Raw genomic sequence first — 22,062 nt, 5'->3', positions numbered from 1 at the left:
GAAGATCGAAGATGATGCGCCAATGGTACAGTGACTGCAGATTAAAACGCTGTTCCAGTTGGAGAACAGACGTTTCCATATAGGCGTAGGCCAGACGAGCTCCCAGCATCCTCAAAAAACGTGTCTGCACCCTCTTCAAGTCTTCTACGTGGCCCCTTCTAGTTGGTAAGGGGACGAGATCACAGTTTCATATTCAAGCATTGGTCGCACTATGGATTTATACAAAACCAGCATTGAGTCGTGTGACTTGAAGCCCGAGACTTGTCGATCCTCCAATAAAGCCAAGGAGAGTATATGCCTTAGAAGTGATGGACGCAATATGATCAGAAGGACTTAGTGAACTGGTCAAAATAACTCCAAGGTTCCTCAGACGATCAACTCTGTTAAGGGGCACACCACCTATATGGTAGTTAAAGTTGAAGGTTAACGTAGCGCGAGTGAACGAGATAACTTGGGACTTGGAGATATTTAGGTCCATAGAATTTGCCACACACCACTCAACAATGCTGGAAAGGGATTTCTGTAGATTCTCCTGGTCATCTGAAGAGAGGATTCTAGCATAAATCTTCATGTCATCCGCGAACAAAAGAAAGGAGGCTGAGACCACTCTGAAGATGTCGTTGATAAACAAGATGAACAACAAGGGCCCAAGGTAAGATCCCTGAGGGATCCCAGATAATACCGGGAAGGGTGCCGAGATGGATCCACTGTACTTTTAGAGAACGGTCCACAAGGTAGCTCTGAAGCCAATCCAGAAGTTTACCACCAACGCCATAACCCTCAAGTTTTGCAATCAGTAGGTTGTGATGAACCCTATCGAACACCTTAGAGTAATCCAGGTATATGCAGTCAACTTGACATGCACTGACGAAGGAAGACATCACAAATTCCTGGAACAGCAGGAGATTCGATATCGCGGAGCGACCAGGAAGAAATCCATGTTGACTCTCGTGTATAAAGGGTTTTAAATAGAATTGGATTTGTTCAAGAACGAGGGCCTCAAATACCTTAGCTAAGGATGATTGAATCACTATACGTCTATAGTTACTTATTTCTGTTCTGTCGCCTTTCTTAAAAATTGGAACGACAAATCCAGTCTTCAAGCATGATGGGAAGATCCCAGCACCTAGAAGTGAGTTGAACAGCAAGGACAAATGTAATGCAAGTATAGGCACGCAGTACTTCAATATCGCAGGAGGGATTTCGTCTGGGCCTGCACCCTTGTTGTGATCAAGATCTTCAAGTGCCCTCTGGACATCAGTGGCAGATAAAGTGATCCGAGAAAGGGTACTGTTCCAACCAAAGTCAAAGGAGGGGATATCAATTGCTGGGTTCGAGAAAACTGAAGAGAAGTGCTGAGCAAAAAGGTTACATATACTTGAGGAGTCACTAGCCACAGATCCATTCAACCCCATTTCAAGTGGCATAGTGTAGTTACATTTCAAGTTGTTTAAAATGCGCCCAAAATGATTTAATGTTGTGTGGAATGCTTTCCTCAATCTTTGAAATGTAGTTTCTGTGGCAGTTTGAGGCCAAGTACTTCCATCTTCGGCGAAGCCTTAAAAATATTTCATGATCCAAAAAGTTTCCAGAAGTTTTAAATCTCTTGTGTGCAGCCTTCTTCTCGATTATCAGGTATATAAGTCTTCTTGAGAACCATTTAGGAAAATGAGTCTCTGCAATCCTCTTCAAGGGAGTACTCCGTTCAATGATGGACGAGAGATATTGACAAAACAACGAAAATTTAGGTTCCACTTCATCCGAGTTGTCAATATAGGGGAGACTAAGAGCCTGTAACCGACTGAAGACCATGTTGAAATCACACTTCCTAAAATCAGGTATGTACCTAGTGCACGGACGTGTCGTACGCAAGTCCAGGGAGAGCGCAATATCCAGAGCAGGGTGATGTCTGTCTTCTGTAAGAAGTACGTCCACAGCATGCGTGACTTCCGTGGCAGCAACTGACGAGAATACCAGATCCAAAGTGACTCCACGTTGATTTGCTATGCCATTGCATTGTTTAAGGTCATGGAAAGCAGTCATATTCATAATGTGACGAGAAGAAATATCAAAGTAACTGGAATCGTCGAGCCAATCAGTGTGAGGTAAATTGAAGTCACCAACAATGAGCAAACTATCAGACCCTCGGCCACAGCCAACAGCCTCATCAACAGACCTGCAGAAATTCAAGTACGTAGAAGCTTCATGATTTGGTGAAATATAGGCACAGCCAATTGTTGTATGAGGCATCGTGGAAGTACACCTTACAAATACACTTTCAGTAGTGTGATTGCCAGATGAAATCATGTGGCATTGCAAAGAGTTGTGAACCGCAATAAGCGTTCCCCCTCCACTGCACTTACCACTAGTCAGAGGGGATCGGTCACATCTAAATATATTATGGTTTACAAATCCCAGCTCGGAATCACTAATCTCAGGGCCTAAATTGGTTTCAACCAAAGCAATAATATGATAGGCAGCAGTAGCCAGTGCCTTAGTTAACTCAACCAGTTTCATTCTCATGCCATTGACATTTTGGAAGTAACAATCCAAATTCATGCTCTTTGTACCGTTGGAAGTTGTACGTTTTTTTTTGTTTGATACAATTTGTGGGACGTTATTGATAAATTTTATAGTCAGGTCCTTCTCGCCACCTGATAACCTCCTGCTCAGCTCAGATCTCAGCCAGGTTAGGTGTTCTATTTCTCGAGGAGTCCTGTCTCTAGAAACCTTAATAGTTGAAAAGTTCTGATCGACTTGGGTCGCTGCAGCAGAAAAGAAGCCTGCAAGAAAAGATCTTGCATCAGAATCACATGCAAAGATCAGTTTGATAGGCCGATTCTGGTCAGGTTTAGTCTTGCCAACTCTCAAGATCTTAACAACAGTTGAGTCAATATCCGGAAGAGTAGAATTTAGCAATTTATTGACCAGAGAACGATCGTGTAGTTTGCGGGTTTCAACGTTCCTATCATGAGATTCAGTTAGGATGAAGATCATTACGTTTCTTGAACGACGGATGCGATCATGCATTTCTGCCATAATCTCCTCCGGGCCACAGGTAGGACCTGAGGCACACAAAGTATCGTACTTTTCCTCGAGAGCAATAATCTTGGACTCATTGCTGCTCGTGCGTTTTTCCAATACTAGCAGATTTTTATTTAAGTTGTCAACCTCTATGATATGCTGTGGATCGATTTAAATGATAATGACATTACATTTAAATTCCATAAAAGTTTATTCAGCAGAACAAGCTAAAGGAATATATATGTTATGATTCCCATGTAGTGTATTGCGTGTGTTGTAGTTTTCGTGTGGTGTCCCTATGGGAAAAAATATTATGGAATGTATACTGGCATAACGGAAAAGAGAGTAAGGCTGAAATTGGCGTTTCACCAAATTATAATAATTGATTTAACGCCATCATGGCACATTTAGGTACTTATTACATTAAGGTGCATAGCTCTTACCGATGGAAACAAAAATATACTACTAGTTTTAGATATTGTTTAGTGTCTGTATTGTTACATGGTAACGGTTACGTGATCTGAGCTTGGATGTTTGGATTAATGGGTCTTTACGTATTAAAATTTTGAGCACGTTATGGGGAAATGGGCAAAGTTGTAACAGTAACTAAAAAGTTCACTTCTATTTCCTGAGTTCCATCCCTCCACATTTATCAATACAAAACCAAACAGAGTGCATCCATACTTTTAACGAACACTGTATTATTTGTAGCAATTAAGGTCAGATCAATCAATCAATCAATTCATTTATTGCCAAAAACATAACATGCATAGGCATTCGTCAAGAAAATTATAATATCCTAACTTAAAGTATACACTACTGACAGATCAAACACAACAAGACCAAATCAATATAACAGGAGTGATCTACAATTTATTATCCTCAACGTATTCCCGGACACTGTAATATTCTCTCGAAATAAGAAATTTTTTCAGACGATATTGAAATTCCCTATCGTCCACAACAATTTTCAACCAGGATGGCAAAGAGTTAAAAAGGCGGATGCAGGAGTAAAGACTTTGTTTTTCAAAAAAGATGTTTTATGGCAGGGTAGGATTAGGTTGTTTCTCTTTCTTAAGGAGTAATTATGGGCTGGATTAACGTTGACTGAAAAAAGGTGGGGATACTTTTTGTAAAAAGAAAGACACTGAAGGATATAAATGGATGGGAACGTAAGGATATTATTACTGCGAAAGAAACCTCTACAAGACTGGGAACGACTCAACTTGAAAATAATCCTTATAGCTCTTTTCTGGAGACGAAAAACATATTGAGTTTTTTTACTCTCGTATCCCCATATAGAGACTCCATAGCAAAGGTAAGGATAAAAACAGCCATAGTAAGTAAGCAAAAGAATTTCCTCACTAGCAAAACAGGATAGTCTATACATCAAAAATATGCAGCTGCTTAAGTTTTTTGTGACTTTATCAATGTGACTAAAAAGTTTAGCTGATCATCCAAAACAATTCCAAGATAATTAACATTCAAAGAATGACACATTTCTGACTCACCAATCATAATGTTTTGAGATTCAGTCAACGTTTTAGCAGACTTTCTAATTCCAAAATCAAGAAAATTGGTTTTAGATGTATTTACAAACAGAGAGTTTTCACCCAACCACTGCAGCAAATTACTGGCCTGAACAAAGGTTTGGATTTCAAGCTCGGCTCGATTGCAACCAGAGATGACCAAGGAGGTATCATCAGCAAACAAAAACAACTTGGTACCTTTCACGCTTCGATGGATGTCATTTATGAATAGTAAAAATAATAAAGGACCAAGTACGGAGCCTTGGGGAACTCCAGTGCGTACTTCTCGCTACTCAGAAAATTGTTTTCTCAAGCACCCTGTATCATCAATAAAAGGAATTTCAACAATCTGTCTACGGTTCAGGAGATAAGAAGCAATCCAATCAAAAGCTTTCCCTCTAATACCCAAGTTTTCAAGTTTTTTGAGCAACAACCCGTGATCCACAACGTCGAAAGCCTTCGTAAGATCCAAAAATAGGCCAAACACGTGATTCCTGTTATCCAATGAGTTTGATACCTCAGTTAGAAGACTAAAAATTGCATTGACTGTAGACAATCCCTCACGAAAGCCAAATTGATGGTCACGTAAAATTCCATTGACAGACAGGTAATTGGAAAGTCTGGTTAGCACAAGCCTTTCAAGAACTTTTGAAAATGTAGAAAGGATCGAAATGGGGCGGTAATTGCTAAGTTCATTTGGACTTCCTTTTTTCTTAAATATAGGTTTTACAATTGAGAGCTTCAAGTGTAATGGGAACTTCCCAGATTCAAATGACGAGTTCGCAATCTGTGCAAGGGGATCAGCCAATATATCTATAAAGCTCAACAAAATCCTGGATGAAACTCCATCAGATCCTGATGAATTGCTTGTTTTCAAGGACTTTACGACTGAGATGATTTCATTCTTATCAGTTGGAGCAAAATTACAGAGGAACTCACACTCGATGAAGACAATGATTTTGGAGGAACAAATGAAGAACTAACTACCTTCAGAATCTCTCAAACTCTGGCTTATTTCTGCAAAATGGATGTTGAATTTCTCTGAAATCATCCTAGGATTGTTCATCAGATCGCCATTCTCGTCATTAAGCGTAATATGTGTGAAGGCTTTAGCTTTCTTATCAGGAATGAGATCCTTAACCACATTCCAAGCAGCTCGCTGTTTATTCTGAGCCCCGCTGATGTAGGTCAATACTTTTTCGCTTTGGCGGAATGGTTGCGATTCCTAAACTCCTTCTTGGTTTGAATAAAAGAAACTCTCAAAGGATGAGAAGAGTCAAGATGCTTAGACAGCGAGTAGAGAAACAAAAGGCGATTATGAAGTTTTTTTAGATCTTCGTCCAAAGAAATCCTCATCTGAGTGCCCCATGTACCGAACTTAATCTTTTTTGTAGGAAAAACACAATCAATATGAAATGACAAAATTGCAAGAAATAAGTCAAACATTTCATCAACATCAGCGGCTCCAAAAAGCTCATGCCATGATTCACCCTCACCCTCCACAAGACCCGAATGCCGTCCGGGGTGAAGCACCGCTTGAATGTAAATTTAATAATATTGTGGGTTGAAGGAACAAATGAGGCAATGTCTCCAATTTGCGCATGATGATCGGAAATTCCAGTAATTAGAACCTGAGGTGAAAACATATTCTTTGAAATATTGCTAAATATGTTGTCAATGAGTGAACTGGAACCATTAAATTCTCGAGTGAAAGTGTCTATTGTGCTCACCAAGCCGAACGAATTCATCAGATCGATAAAAATTTTAGATGACTGACTAATGGTGAAAAATCTATATTGAAATCACCAGACAAAACAATCCATCTGTCAAGAAGGATACAGGTTTCCAAACAATGCTGAATCGATAGAAAAAAATAATTTATTTCAGAAATGCTCTGATTAGGTGGTCTATAGACACATATAAAAGTAATACTATTTGCTTCAGACTCAACTCTAACACCACACAACTCACAAACACCCTCAATCGAGAACTCAGACATATCAATTTCATAAAACTTAAGTAGTTCCTTAAATAAAATACAAACGCCTCCTCTTTTTAAGATAGAACGACAGTACCCCGAAGCAATACAGTAGCCAGGCATGCTGAAAGAGTCTAGGTCCGCTTTATTAAAAAAATGCTCAGAGATACAAAGTAAATCTGGGGAGTACAGATCAAGTAAAACTTCAATTTGAGGCATTTTTGCTTTGGCACCCTGCACATTCTGATGGATAACTCGGAGACTTCGTAATAGAGGCCTGCTCACCAAAGAACAATTACCATTCATTAAAACACTATCCACTCTCGGCAAACAGCCCTCAAAAAACAGTCATTCTTAAGAGGATAGGTGTCTTTCGGCACTGTATCCGACATAACTGGGAGTGATTCGGACATATAGTTATATGAGAGATCTCGGTTAATTAAGACAGGCATAGGAGAGGTTTGGGAGCTACAGTCAACAGGCATCATGTTAAAAAGGAGACTAGCTATTCTCCTCTTCCCTGAAATGTTAAGATGGAGGCCAAATTTGGTGTAAAGTTGAGGCTTGAATACTGAGCTGAGTGACAGGAAATGGGCATGAACAAACTGTGAAACGATTTTAAAAATTGTCATATTAATCTTAGAAATCAAACTATTTAGATCAGGCCTATCCCGTCTATAAGGAAGGCCAACCACAATCACGTTTGTGTTGCTAGTCGATGTCAATAATCTGGTAAATGAGTTTAATAAATCTTCAATACTACAGTGTCCAGAGTTTACATCATTGGTCCCACAAAAAATTATCAAATAATCATTTTTACATAAATCACTAGATACATCATCTATATCATGTACAACATGATCCAACTTAGCACCAGGTCTGACAAAAGAAAGTACATCAGAACCACTATTACATTTTTCTTGTAACAAGTTACTTAGCAGTTTACCATGACTGTCGGTTAACAACCTAATTTTCCTTCTTGGAAGTCTTACAGAAACAGAAGGAGAGACATTTTCCTCATCGCAATATTCTGGTGTTAAGCTTAACACTTCCGTACTGATTACATTTGTTCTACTATTAGCACATTTGTTTGACCTAGAAGTCTTGTGTCTCGGTGACTAGGAGAGTTGTGCAATCTTATTGGACTACCACCAAAATCTCCACTTACTCTTGGAGTTACCCCTACCACCTCACAAGGAGGTTCAGATTCGTCAAGGGAAGAGAGGATGGAGTAAGGATTATTGTGCTCAAAAGAGACATCAAGAGAGGTACTGGGATGAATTTTACTGGAAGTTTGGACAGTTACCCAACCTAACTCATCTGACTGCTCCCCTCCAGCCTCCAGGGAAGCTGATTTAAGCTGTACTTTCATGAGTTCAGGTTGATCAGTTGGCGACACTATCAAGCTACTTGAAGAACAAACCTCACTTAAATCAGAATTTACATGCAATATCACATTAGTGTACCAATCAAGAAACGGTATCTGCAACATCTTATTACAGTAAGCTTCATTTATCAATTTAGCATACATCAAGACATTCAAGTCACACTCATAGTTGTTGTTTTGTTTTGCACAATCCACCTCATCAAGAGTATGTCCAGCATTAAGTCTTTCGATCAAAATTTTCGCACTTAAGAGATTGTGTTTGCCAAGCGAATCAAAATGGAATGCCTGCTTTACAAACAAGTCTACGAATAGTAAACTCCAGTGATCACCAGAATCACTTTTACTTTTATCAAGGTTATTGCCTACACAAAAAAACGCATATTTTGAGTTATAAAATGATAATTCCTCTAGAATTGGCAAAACATCACTAGAATCATCCAACTTAACAAATTGCGTAACAGATGGACCGAAAAAGAGAGTTTCCGAATCTTTACTCGTCTGTTTGTCAGCAAAGGATTCGAAATAGGAATCAATAATTTTATCTTCTAGCCACCTACTGTTATGCCAAGATTTTTCCTCTGCATCTCGCAACTGAGCTGCCAATTTACTTTGAACAGATATTAATTCGACATTTTGCCTCTGATGCCGCTCAATTTGATTTTCAAGATTCGAGATAAAACTCTCCTTCTCAGATAGTAACTTTTGTACAGTAATACTTTGGCTTTCCATTAAACTAATTTCATCCTTAAGTGTACTAATACTAGATTTCAGGCAACTATTTTCATGAGCTAAAGAGTCTTTTTCTTCATTAACTACATCCTGTGCCGTTATCGAGTCATTGAAGTCCGAGATTCTTCGAGTTTTTTCATCCTGATATTTGGACTCAAGTTGGGCTGTCTCACGCTGGCAGGTGTCAAGCGATGTTTGAAGGCTGGAGCCTCGAGTCACGGCATCACTCAGAGAAGTTATCAACCGTGCAACAGTTGATTCCAAATCGTCCAGTTCAATCTCAGGGTAATTAACTTTTAGTTTATTTAAAACCATGCATAAATCAGTAACCAAAGTCTCAGATACATCATCAAGATTCAAAGTGTCTTTAAGAATTTAATCAATGGACAGATTGTAAGATTTAGTTTTAGCCCTGGTAAGAACCATTTTTGAAACAAATCACAAGTCTAACCGATGACTCACTGTTGGTAGAGTTTTAACTAGAGTTAGTGATAAGTTGAAATTGTACAGTGCCTTCAAAACCCTTGATACAAGTACCGCATGCAGTAAAGATGTTAGAGTTGCCTTCAAATATTCCAGGCGCAAACGCTGCCAGCCGTAATACAGGCAGCGGCCGCGGCTAGCGGCGCGGCGCAGCGCCAGCAGTTACAGGCAGGGAAATATTCCCAGCTTCTGGCAGCAGTGAGATGTATGCGCTCCAATGATGCGCGGCAGTGTTATAAAACTGTCAAACTACTTAGAGGAACTTACAGAGTTTTCCGCTTAATATGAGGCATTCAACAGACGTTCAATAATTAATCAAGGAAGTCAAAACTCTTGCAACTTAGGTATAAATACTCAATTCAATTAAAAAACAACACAGCAAATACACCACATTATTTCTGATCCAGCCAGTCTTGCCAACAGTTGACTGATGGTTATAATGTAACAGTGGCTTGCGAGTTCACACAGTTTTAGATTCTATCTTGATGTGATCGGAATGTTATGGTGTTTTGAGGTGAGAAGGCAGGTAAGGGAGACTAGAAGCCGTATCTCCTTAAGAGAAATAACAGAAATGAGTTTCTCATCAAACCGTAAAACCTACCTTAATTATAAACATATCATCCGGCTTAGTCAACGGTAAGGTAGTTTTCACATGAATTTGGCATCTCGATATGTATAAACTATTGATGTGTTATTAGTTTAAACTTTTAATTTGCACAAGACCGATCGTACGATAACTCTGACACGTTTCCGTGTTGGTATACGTGTACTCTACCACTTTTAAACATTTATAAATATTACAAGACAAAATTGTGATAAGCATATAACTTTGTTTCCAAATCATGGACTTGAATACTATTAAATCAATGTTATTGTATACTTCTAAAACCTTGGAATGGCTGACATCTTAAAACTTTATAGTAGGGGAGAGTGGGGTAATGAGAGTCAGTGTGTAATGGGGGTCACATCAGTATTAGAAAAAGCAACAGCCGTGCAGAGGTGTGTATGGTGCTGCGCTCTGGTCATCAGCTTCGAGAGCTAACCTACGAGAGCCGGCAGTTCAGTCGCCACCATTAGCCGAGTGAGGCCTTTGTGTATGTGCCACTTTTATTATTATTTTAAATGAACTTTAGCAGCCTGTAAGTACCATAACACCATTATGTTTCCTTAGATTTCATATTCTGGTACGTAGATAATGTTGTTCTAAACATTTGCGCGGGTGTTAATGTTAATAATTAGGGCAAGTAGGTTTTTCTAAATGTGTCGAAAATTATTTGTTTACAATGCGGGTAATGGTGGTCAATCTCGTGGGGAATGGGGGTCACCTGACCCTCATTAGCCCACATTGTTTTAAACGTTAAGTATTACATTTACAACAATACAAGACGCTATTGGTTACTCTATTGTTTCAGGTAGATATGCATAGAACATATGTACGGAAAACCACTAGAGGGAGCTGGTCTGAGGATCATCTAAAACAAGCTCTCGATTTTGTCAAAGCAGGGAACTCGGTAAGAACTGCCAGTAAACAGTTTAACATCCCATTTGAAACATTGAGGAAAAGAAAATGTAAGGAGAATGTAGGAAAACCTAAACTTGGTCGTTGGACAGTCTTGTCAACTGAAGACGAGAAATTACTGACTGCCAGACTCCAGCTGTTAAATAGTTTATTTTATGGATTATCTCCATTGGAAATTCGGCGAATCGCTTACGAATATGCTGAATCCATGAATCTACCCCATAACTTTTCAAAAAGTACTAAACTTGCTGGAAGAGACTGGTTTGAGGGCTTTATAAAAAGGAATCCACTTCGTGTCCGCAAACCAGAAGCCGTGAGTATTAATAGAATCACAGGACTGGATAGAGAAGATGAAAATTTGATACCACTGCCAAAGAAAATGCCTGTAGGAACACAAAAAAAGGACTAAAAAACAACATTCAGAAGTATTGACCTCTACCCCACAAACGAATCTAATATTAGAGAGGATGAAGATAAAAGAAGAGAAAGAACGGGAAAAGAGTTGAAAAGGAAACGAAGAATTGAGAATGCAAAGAAAAATAATTTGACCCACAAATATAAGAAATCTAAAAAATAATTTAAGGAAAGAAAGCTTGACGAAATCTAAATTTTTTTACAAACAGTGAAGAAGAGGAAAAAAATGTTGACGAAAATCCCATATGTGACGATGACGAATTCGATGAGCTGTCCGGAGAAGAAGAAGAAACCTGTTTCATATGTGGAGACTATGGAAAAGACTAAGAGGAATGGTACAGATGCACTTCTTGTGGAATTTGGGTGCATGCATTCTGCAGCGGCTTCGACACTCCAAACGATTATATTTGTGAGTAATGTTGTTGAAAATGTCATATTTTTCTTAAATTCATTCAAATTTATTGTTTGTTGTGCTTAATAAAAGTTTGTCTTTAGTAAAATGTTATTTTTCTATTTTCCCATTTGTTTTACATTAGGAAATACTTGACCACCATTACCCCAAAGGTGGGGGAAAACGGGTCAAAGCACATTTTAAACTTTTTACATTGTAATATAGTTTACCTTTATCGTAACGTATTTCAACAATCATATGACATAACTAATAACATTATACGTCCACCGGCTTCTAAAAGATTATTCGCACGTTTTCTATTTTGTATTGAATTTCTCCCTTAGGTGACCTCCATTACCCCGTTTTCCCCTACCGAAAAATTTCAAACAATAAAAATTGATTCACAATTTTTAAACTTTTATTTATATTATAAAATACCCCAGATAAAGATTTTTCACAAATACGAATAGCCGCCATTTTGAAACATTTTGTTGGTTGAGACTAGCCTCCGAACTTATTTAAGGGTGCGCTCTACCACAGGCCAGAAATCAGAGTACGATGTTTCAAAAATCCGCTTGGAGCGCTGGCAAAATCGGTTGTAGGGAGGGAAATGAGTAGTTACTGTGGAGGGGATCGGAACTTCCCGAGCGCCTCCGACATTTGCCGAGCGGGGGACCCGAGCCAGGTGCGCGACGTCCGACTCTCACACGCGCTGGAGCGCACAGCTTCGTGTTTAAGGCCGGCCACACACGTAACGGTATACATGACAGGTAAACATGCGCAGGTTTACCTGTCATGTATACCTGTGCAAACTAGAGTCCACACACGTAACGGTACACCGTACGTTTAGCTCAGTTGAGAGATGGCGAGCCAACAAGATGAAGATGATATGATAGCTTTAGTCGGATTGTGTGTGGTTTTAAACAGTAAGAAGAAGAAGAAGAAGTTTAAACGTAAAATGTGGAGTAAAAAGTGGCTTACTAAAAGAAATGAATACACTCATACAAGATTATTGAAAGACTTGGGTGGTGAGCCTTCAGACTTCCGTAATTATTTGCGGATGGATGAAGACGCCTATGAACAGCTGTTCTTACTCGTGACTCCATTAATTGAAAAGAAAGACACGGTTATGAGGAAATCGATTTTTCCCCATGAGAGATTGTTGCATCGGGTTCCAGTTCTTTCAACTTGAGCACAAGTTTCGCATAAGCTGCATCTCTCTTTTCGCGATCGTGATACTCTTTACTTTTTACCCGCCCCAGGCACGGCTCGAGTTTATACATATCGATAAACTCTTCAATTACTTGGTTGCGTTTACGACTCGACATCACTAGCACCAGTAGCCACAAGATAGTCCGCTAACTACAAAACACAAAGACAAAAGACACTCTCTTCACAGGAAGAAGCCTGAACTAAACAAAACTACTGCGCAGGCGACCGGACGTACTCACACACACGCTCAGGTCTAGGGTATAACTGACGACTGCGCAGGTACAAGATACCAAATCTCCGTTCCTGTCAGGTGACCTGCGCAGGTCGCTTCGCCTGTGCACTTTCGCCTGCAGCGACTGGCACACACGCTCCGGTTTGCCTGCTCAGGTGACCTGTACAGGTTTACCTGTCATGTACAGTTCGAGGACTTTAGCTGTGCGCGTGACCTGGAGTGTGTGGTGATGGGCGGGAGGGGTGGCGGGGTAGCATTATGCGCTGCGTCCCGAAAACATTTCCTTTGACTCATGGTTAAAACCCTCCTTTCAGGAATCGTATTGGCCCAAATAACTCATCGCACTCGCCACAATTAGTCTGTTTTGTGACAGTGCTGAGTGTAGCTTGTGCTTCGCTTTTACCGATAATGTCTGTTGAGTTAAAGTCAAAAGTCAAAAGCCTATTCATAGTCAGGCTCGCGAAATTGTGAGTAATGTTTATAAATTTATGAAGGAAGAGGCAGACCATCAAACTGTTAAAATTCCGTTGTCAAAGGCTCGTCAAAGAACTGCTGCAGGAACTGGAGTGTCAGAGCGAGTTGTGACTAAAATAAACAGTTAACTTAACAAGTTGAAGGTTAGTAACATGTGTGAGGCAAGTTTTACTACACCAAACAAAAACCGTCAACGACGTAGAATAGTTGACAATTTCCATGTTGAAGAACATCGAATACCGACTGCAAAACTTTTGAGGGAGGCGCTAAGGGACAAAATATATTTCCAGGGATGTGAGAAAAGTTTTAGATGGGTATTAAAAGACCTGGAATTTACTTGGAGAAAGACGGCAAACAAAAGGAAATTATTAATTGAAAAGCCAGAAATCCGAGAGAAGAGGATAACATACTTGAGAGCGTTGAAAAATTACAGGGAGCAAGGACGCCCCATAATTTATTTAGACGAATCTTATATACTATCGTCTCACGTATCTAACCAAACTTGGTCAAATGGCTCAAATGAAGGGTTACACGTGCCGATTTCCAAAGGCGAAAGACTAATAATTATCCATACAGATGGAGAGAAAGGGTTCTTGCACAATGCTTTTACATGTTGGAAAGCAAGCAACCATAGTGGAGACTACCACGACAACGTGAATGGGGACATTTTTATGAAGTAGATAAAGGAAAAAGTGTTACCGAATTTGGAACCAAATTCAGTACTGTTATTCAATTACGCGCCATGCCATAACATACAAATTTATAAAGCTCCTACTTCTGAAAGTAGGAAGCAAGATATGAAGTTGTGGCTTTCAAAAAACGGAATACCATTCTGCGACGATATCCTTTTATCCTGAACTCTACAAACTTGTGCAGCTATATAAACCAAGGCATGTCCGGTACGCCTTGGACGAAACTGTTCAACTACAGGGTCATGACATCTTACGACTTCCGCCCTACCACCCAGACCTCAATCCCATTGAGTTAATTTGGGCCGAAGTCAACATCATGTGGTTATGAGAAATACATCTTTCACTATGTATCAAGCTAAAGCTCTATGCGAAGACAAGATATCAAGTATGGGCGCAGAAGAGTGGTCAGTAAAGTGCAAGCACGTAGACAAAAATCGAAAGGGACTATGCAGCCGCAGAACCCCAGATTGACAATATTATTGAATCCCTTATTATATCAGTTGGTTCGGATACAGACAGCAGTGACAGTGACCCAGAAGAGGAGGACAACTTGAGTGGAATTGAAGAACCCAATGAAAAAACAATCATTGTAAGTAACATTTGTTATTAGAAAATTATATTCTAGCATTTAAATTAATTAAATATTATTGAAATGATTGTAAATTAAATAATAAGAGAATACCAAATAATAACAATAATAGGACTTATCCTTGTTTTTCAGTTGTTATATTGTTGTTTAACGTGTTTTTGAAAATAACGTATGTGTGCATAATAATCGGCAAATCGAAATCGTGAGTTAAAAGTCGTTAAGAGATTCTTGCGCCTTCATCTCAGCGGCTAGCACGTAAACGCAACCCGCCACACAGATAGCGTTCGTTTTTTGAAAGGGTAGTATTAGGGCTGCACGAGCACAGCTAAATTCCTCCAACTGTATACCGTTACGTGTGTGGCCGGCCTAACAGGGATGGGCTAGTAGGCCTTTCACTCTTCAGCCACTTTACCCACGCCACATGCTTTGCTTTATTCACATTAGTCTGCCCCTATATACTGACAGTAACTGGACACAAAGATACACATGAAAGCTATCGCTAAACATATATAAAATATTGTAGTATAATTTAGGCAAAACATGATACGTAAAATATTATTGAAAAAATCAGACTGGGAGTGGCTTCCTTCAAATATTACATGTGACTTCCAGTTCGGTAGGTATCTCTGCCTCTTGTCCTATACGAATGTATGTCTCGGCCACGTGTCATGGCACATTTAGACATACAAAAAAGATTGTCTCTAGGATGTAGAGACACGGCAGAGTTAACAGTTGCAGTTTTTTTAAAAGCTTCCTTGCATGTTTCTCTGAACCTTAACTGTGCGATTATGCGAATTGCTTGCTTCTGCAATTTGAATGCTCTGAAAAATTGATAGTTTGAGCTGGCTCCCCACAGCACCAAACCGTAGGTGAGGTGGGGGTAGATCAAGCCATAATAAGCCGTCATCAGTATCTGAATGGGGCAGTATTTGGCTAAAGACCTCAACACATAGATGCCCGAGGCCAGTTTTGAGCAAACATGATCAATGTGATAATTCCAAGTCAATCCCCGATCCAGGAATATTCCGAGGAATTTTGAACAGTCGACTTCCTCCAGGAAACAGTCATACAATAAAACGGCTGGCCCGTCATTAAAGTTTCCTGATCGCAACGCCAAAGTCAAGAAATTTGATTTTGAAGAATTCTCTTTGAGGTTGAGGCTGTTGAAGTGTAGGACACAACACTTTCTGTGTCAAGAAAGATATGCTGTTTCAGAATAGTTTTGATTTGTTGGTGAAACAAAGTGTCGTGTCATCAGCGCACTGCACAAGTCTTCCATGCAGTAGTGATGACTCCATGTCATTGATATAGATGAGGAAAAGAATCGGACTGAGTATTGATTCCTGAGGAACACCATAGCTCAGCTGAATCGGTTCAGAGAATTTGTTTGAGATTTGGACGATTTTTGTTCTGTGGCCTGCATAAATAACTCAGTCCCAACTTTAGTTTAAACAAATTATTCACACAGTGTTACTACATAGCATATTATTCAAAAATTGTACGGCCACAGTCTGAAAACCCTTAAGAAATATTAAGAATCATGTTGACCAAAAATAAGCATGATTTTAAATGTCCAGGAAATTCGAAAACACTTTTATGTTCAGATCTACGATGCATAATAACTGAGCTATAACCATTACTTTTTCAAACTATAATCGTCCACTATCTTGAAATTTTAATAGATATTTTGGATAAAATATTAAGAATCTTGAAAAGTACGAGAAAACAAAAATTTGCTTACCTAAAATTACATAATGTTTTTCAAAAAAAGGTGTAGTTTTACCTGAGTTAAAATTTAGTTGAAAACGTAGCCTATGTGAAAATAACGCGTCTGTAAACAGTTAAGTCTGGATTTAATATTATTTTAATATTATTTGTGGCATAGTGGTGGGATGCTGTTTCTGTAAGAAGTTAATAGTTTAGTGGTAATTGGCATACTATGTTGAAACATTTAATATTAAATATATAATCTAGCAACTTATTAGTTATTTTTATTGTGTTTACAAGCTCGCGTATTTGTACCAAGGTCCTCGTATTCACTTTGGTGCCGCGTGCTAGAAATAAAACTTGCATTGCTTGTGTGAAAGAAGAACATTTTTCCAAGGTTCGAGCGTTTTACTAATCAACATGGAAGAGATACAGCTTAAAGGCCAAGTTTGAGGATATATTGGGTAACCACTTTTGGATGGTCTAGAAAAGATGACTCTTAACAGCTGCAGTTAATGTTAAACAAGATTTTGCCTTAATTTATCGGGTAAGTTCTTAGTTTTGCAAAATGAAACACTGCAACAAATCTTAGGTTTCAAAAATTTCCTTCAACGCGAACAGTATCTTTGACATAAACGAAGTAATTTTTTTTTTAAATCGCAGACGAGTAGACGGTAAATTTTGCTTTACTCGAACATAAATACAGAGTTACAACACTCTTTCTCTAGCCAGACTTGTTTATAATATAATAATTGGGCATGATAATATATTGAAGAAACGAGCTAGTATGAAATTGATGTTTGGTGACAATAAAGATCCACTGACAGTTTGTAGTGTAGGAGCTGCAGCTGTTCCTCCTGCTTCATTATCTACTAATCTAACTAAGCCCTGGCTATAAATCTGTTGCCATAAAATCACAACATAAATCTTAAGGTGAAATTAAGGTCGTAGCAAACAAATCTGATTGCTTTTTGAAAGAAGACGTAATCGAACCGAGTGACTCTCCTTGCTATTTACAGTTTCTTGAACACTATTGATCTACAGTCTGCCTATCGTCAGGTTTCCATTAAGATGGGAGATTGGCGTAACCAATGGTGCTGCTCCATTTCATAGAGGAATAGATACAATGAATGCAATAAATACTGCGCAATCCCTATTTTATTTTAGGTTTATCAATCTACGGGGACACTTGATTGGTAATAGGTCCATTAAACTAGATCCTAATCGAATGAAGTCTCTAAGAAAACTGCCTCATTCCAAAGACTCTGCAGGTTTATTGAAAAGATCATAAGGTATGTTCTGTCACTATGCATATCTTATTTCTCGTATTTCAGAAAATAGTGTTCCTTGCACGTTGTACTATTCCTTTATCACAGGAAGCCTTTGATATAGAAAACTCTGTTGTAACATGCATTGATCCTCAAATGCCTTTCACGATTGAGAGGGTGCACCGGGAAATGCTATTGCTGCAACTTTATCCCAGGCAGATCGTCCTGTTGGGTTCTTTGCAAGAATTTTGTGTGGATCAAGGCAGAACCATTCTATTTAGAAAAAGAGGCTCAGGCGATAGTTAAAGCTTTGCGTAAATGAAACCTTAACTTATCGGTAATCATTTCAAAGTGATAACATACCAGATGTCTGTGGCTTTCATGCTTTATAAGATTTTCCATAGCAAAGTGAAGAATTAGAAGATCAAGCGTTGGAGATTGGAACTGTCATGTTTTCTAGTACGGCACTGTTTATATATTAGAATCCGATTACGCGGCAGCTGATGCTGTTTTTGAGATGTTTTACTAAGTCTTCTTTTGGCTGTGAAAGAGGTTCACGTGTCACGTTGTCACCCTGGTGTTATTTGACTTCATCATTGCATACACTGTAAACACACCTTTCTGTTTGGAAGAAATAATGAGTAGAACAGCTTCGTGTATTGTTTGTGATTCTGTGAAATCAAGATTCTACCGTCATCCGTCACCGAGGTTCACATTTAAGGCTACACCTTTTTGAAATGCTGAGTTTAGATTTCAAAGTACACCTGGCTACCGTAAGTAAAAATCTTCATCTTCTGGTTATTGTTGGTGAGTAATCCCGATCTACTATTGCATTCTCTTGTACATATGTTTCTTTAACAACAGCCAAAGCTAATTTAAAACAGCTCTTCACTGTTTTTAAGACACCTGCCTACACCCATTCAGACAGGAAAGCATTTTTCATGTCCTATGAGGTAAAAGATTTCTAGAGTTTACGTGGAATAATCTCAGGTAGAAGAACTATGCGTACAACCCTTCTACAATAGTGGACAAGTAGAGAGATGTAAAAGTATATTGTAGAAAACGATCAAATTGACTTCGAAAAATCTTAATCTCAGAATTGTCACTGGAAATTGGTCTCAAAAGATCCTCTCAACTCGATCCGTTAATTACTCTGTGCACCAACAAATTCCACTCAACATGGACGTATGTTCAACTGGAGAGTCTGCTCAGTTATGACGTCTTACCCATTGTCCTGTTTATAGGCACCACCGAACATCAAAGTATGAGTCTCTGGTTGGAGGAAGCTACGCTTCTACATGGCAATGCTGTGTATGATCATGGTCAACTTTCCGATGGAAAGAAGGCAACGATGTCAACCCCCTATTTTGCTCCAGTTGAAAATTGTAGTAGGAGAGACTCTGACCCAAGAATATGAATTATTCTACTACATTCTAATACAGAAAGTGTATCACGCCTGTTGAGGAAAACACTGGATATATCTCTTATCTGTCGAGTGATGAAGAATTGCCTCGAATCCTGATGTTATCCAGAGAAGTTCGAGGTCCAGACATTGTTATATACATGTGTCCAATACAATGTTAATGAGGAGAGAATATCGTATGATTAATTTGTTACTGATTGAGTTTTAAACAAATGATTTTGGTGTAGGTTTTTGTCATTTATTTTCCATGTAATATTCCAGGCTAGAAAATATTTTTACATTTTTAAACCTTTGAGTGCCGAAATAAAAAAAATATCTTGTAAAAATGCCGCAATATTATTTGTATATTATTTAATATTATTAGAGAATTTAAAAACAAGCAGAAATCATGTGAGAAACATAGTAATTATATTTTAGAAACTGTATTCACAAGGAAAAAAATCATCTTGAAGAAAAACTTGTTTTTTTGTCATAATAGGTCGCTTCTAACGTAACACTATATTCTTCTGAATGTTCAATTGAAGTAATACTGTCTTCTTGTAAAAGTTTTCTAATTTTACTTTCATCCATTTCAACTATTAAAACAACATAAGACGCAAAAAGCTGGCACAATCGAATTCACTCACAATGGACGTAAACAACTGGCCACCAACTGCACAGTTGCAACTCAGCTGAAAACAGCTCTTGTTTAGCAATTGTCATTGGTTATGTCTGAAGACAGTGCATAGATAAAATGTCAAACAGTTCTTTAATTGGCATCTGGTAAAGTTTCAGCCAGAAACATTGTAAAATATTGTTGTACTAAATCGAATGCTAAGGAGCCTGCTCCGGGCTCCGCGGCACTCAAGCGACCATAACCTAAGAGCCTGCTCCGGGCTCCGCGGCACTTAAGCGACCATAACCTAAGAGTATGCTCCGGGCTCCGCGGCACTCAAGCGACCATAACCTAAGAGACTGCTCCGGGCTCCGCGGCACTCAAGCGACCATAACCTAAGAGCCTGCTCCGGGATCCACGGCACTCAAGCGACCATAACCTAAGAGACTGCTCCGGGCTCCGCGGCATTTAAGCGACCATAACCTAAGAGCCTGCTCCGTGCTCCGCGGCACTCAAGCGACCATAACCTAAAGAGACTGCTCCGGGCTCCGCGGCACTCAAGCGACCATAACCTAAGAGCCTGCTCCGGGCTCCGCGGCACTCAAGCGACCATAACCTAAGAGCCTGCTCCGGGCTCCGCGGCACTCAAGGGGGGTAACCATGATGGCAACGAGAAAACACTAGATGCTGAAGTCACATGATATTTTAAAGGTGGTATATTAAAACATTACGTAGCTGTAAGATAAAAGGCCGGGGCGGCAAATCACGAAATTGACGTTACCAACGTATTCTCCTCACCCTCCTGAACAAAAAATATATATAGTACTAGGGGGTGCAAATGACAAATAACATGATTTTAGGGGGTATATTCATAAGTGGTTAAGTTTCTAATGTTTTAATGTTCAATTTGTGTGCTGTGTCTGGATAATCTGTTTACTTGAATATTATCTGCGGCCGGGACTGATAGCAGCCTGATAACGTATCTGTTATCTGAGTTCTCCGGGGCAGAGTCAGTGGTTCTCAAGATATCGTGTTCAGTAGGTGAATCAACCATCCACTAGTTCGACCAACCCTAGTGAATTGTGTGTGTCGGAGTGTTTAGTAGGACACGTAAAGAGTTTACGTTTTAACCGAAACGAAATTATTTCATTTTTAATTGAATATGGAATTTTTAATAATGAGTGTATTTGTTCGTCGTGCAGTCGCGTGTTGTTTTTAAACCGGGAGACTTTGTTGTTTCGTTGCGATAGGAAAATTAGAAAAATTAGTAAGAAAAGAAGTTTTAAATGTCGCAATTTTTTAAAATCCACTTTTTTGTTGCTGCTGCTCAGCTATATCCGCCAACACACTAATGGTAAGTGTTCTCTGTTAATATCCATCTATATATTTAAGTTATATTTGAGTTTTTCATGATTTATTAAGTTTTTTAACTTTACATAATTGCCTTTGCATTACATTTCAATTTATATTTCTGATCAGCCCTTCTAGAATTTTATATTTTACTGATAGGTACTATCTCGAGGGATGTTTTTCTTTAATTGACATCAGCGCCTTCGGTGCTGCCAAATACAAAATAATTGAATCTTAAAAAGTGAGGGCTCTGTGGTGTAATGGTAGCACATTCACCCGGCTACTAAATATATATAAATAAAATATCTAAGTTATAATAAAGATCCTCATAAAATTTTAAATAGTAATCTAAAAAATAAAACAAATCCAGTTTTTGAAAAAATTAAAATATTAGATACAGATTACTAATTAAAATTTACAACTGTGTCATTTAAATTTAATATATTTTTAAAAGGTCCACATGTGTATATTTCATTGTTTATTATTTATTTATTTAGAGGTTAATGTACACTGATGATGGTTAAAATCCGAAACACGTGTATTTCAATAAAAATATTTTTGAAAGGGTTTTAGTAACTTTTCATTAGATTAATAAAATATAAAATTTTTAATTTTGGTGGTTTGATAGTTCCGAAAGATGATTTTGAACTATAAGCTGCACCACTCCAGGAAAACCGTGAAATAAGCGTAAGATCGTCCGTAGACTAATGTTTTGAAACAGCATAACTTATTAGGAATTCAAAGTGAAGCAATCTTTAGAACCAAGTACAAAAGTCAATCAAGTCATTAGAGAAGCCATTGTTCAGGATCTAATTTTGTTGCATCTTCCATAATATTAGTGGGAGAGTTTTCAATAGTTTATATTTTTGAGGAAATTGAGCTAAGTCCTCTATAGTTGTCAAGCATCTGGTTTCTTAAACCGAATTAGATCTAATTCTAACTTGTGTATTGTATTGTTATTTATTGATTTTTTAATATTTTGATATGGTTAGTAATTTCTGCACAGAATGCTGTTTTGTTTTCCTAACAATAGCGCATTGTTCAATAACGGCATGTTTTAATGATA

Source organism: Homalodisca vitripennis, chromosome 5 (genome assembly GCF_021130785.1).
Source record: "Homalodisca vitripennis isolate AUS2020 chromosome 5, UT_GWSS_2.1, whole genome shotgun sequence".
Lineage (NCBI taxonomy): Eukaryota > Metazoa > Arthropoda > Insecta > Hemiptera > Cicadellidae > Homalodisca > Homalodisca vitripennis.
This window is presented reverse-complemented; position numbering follows the sequence as displayed.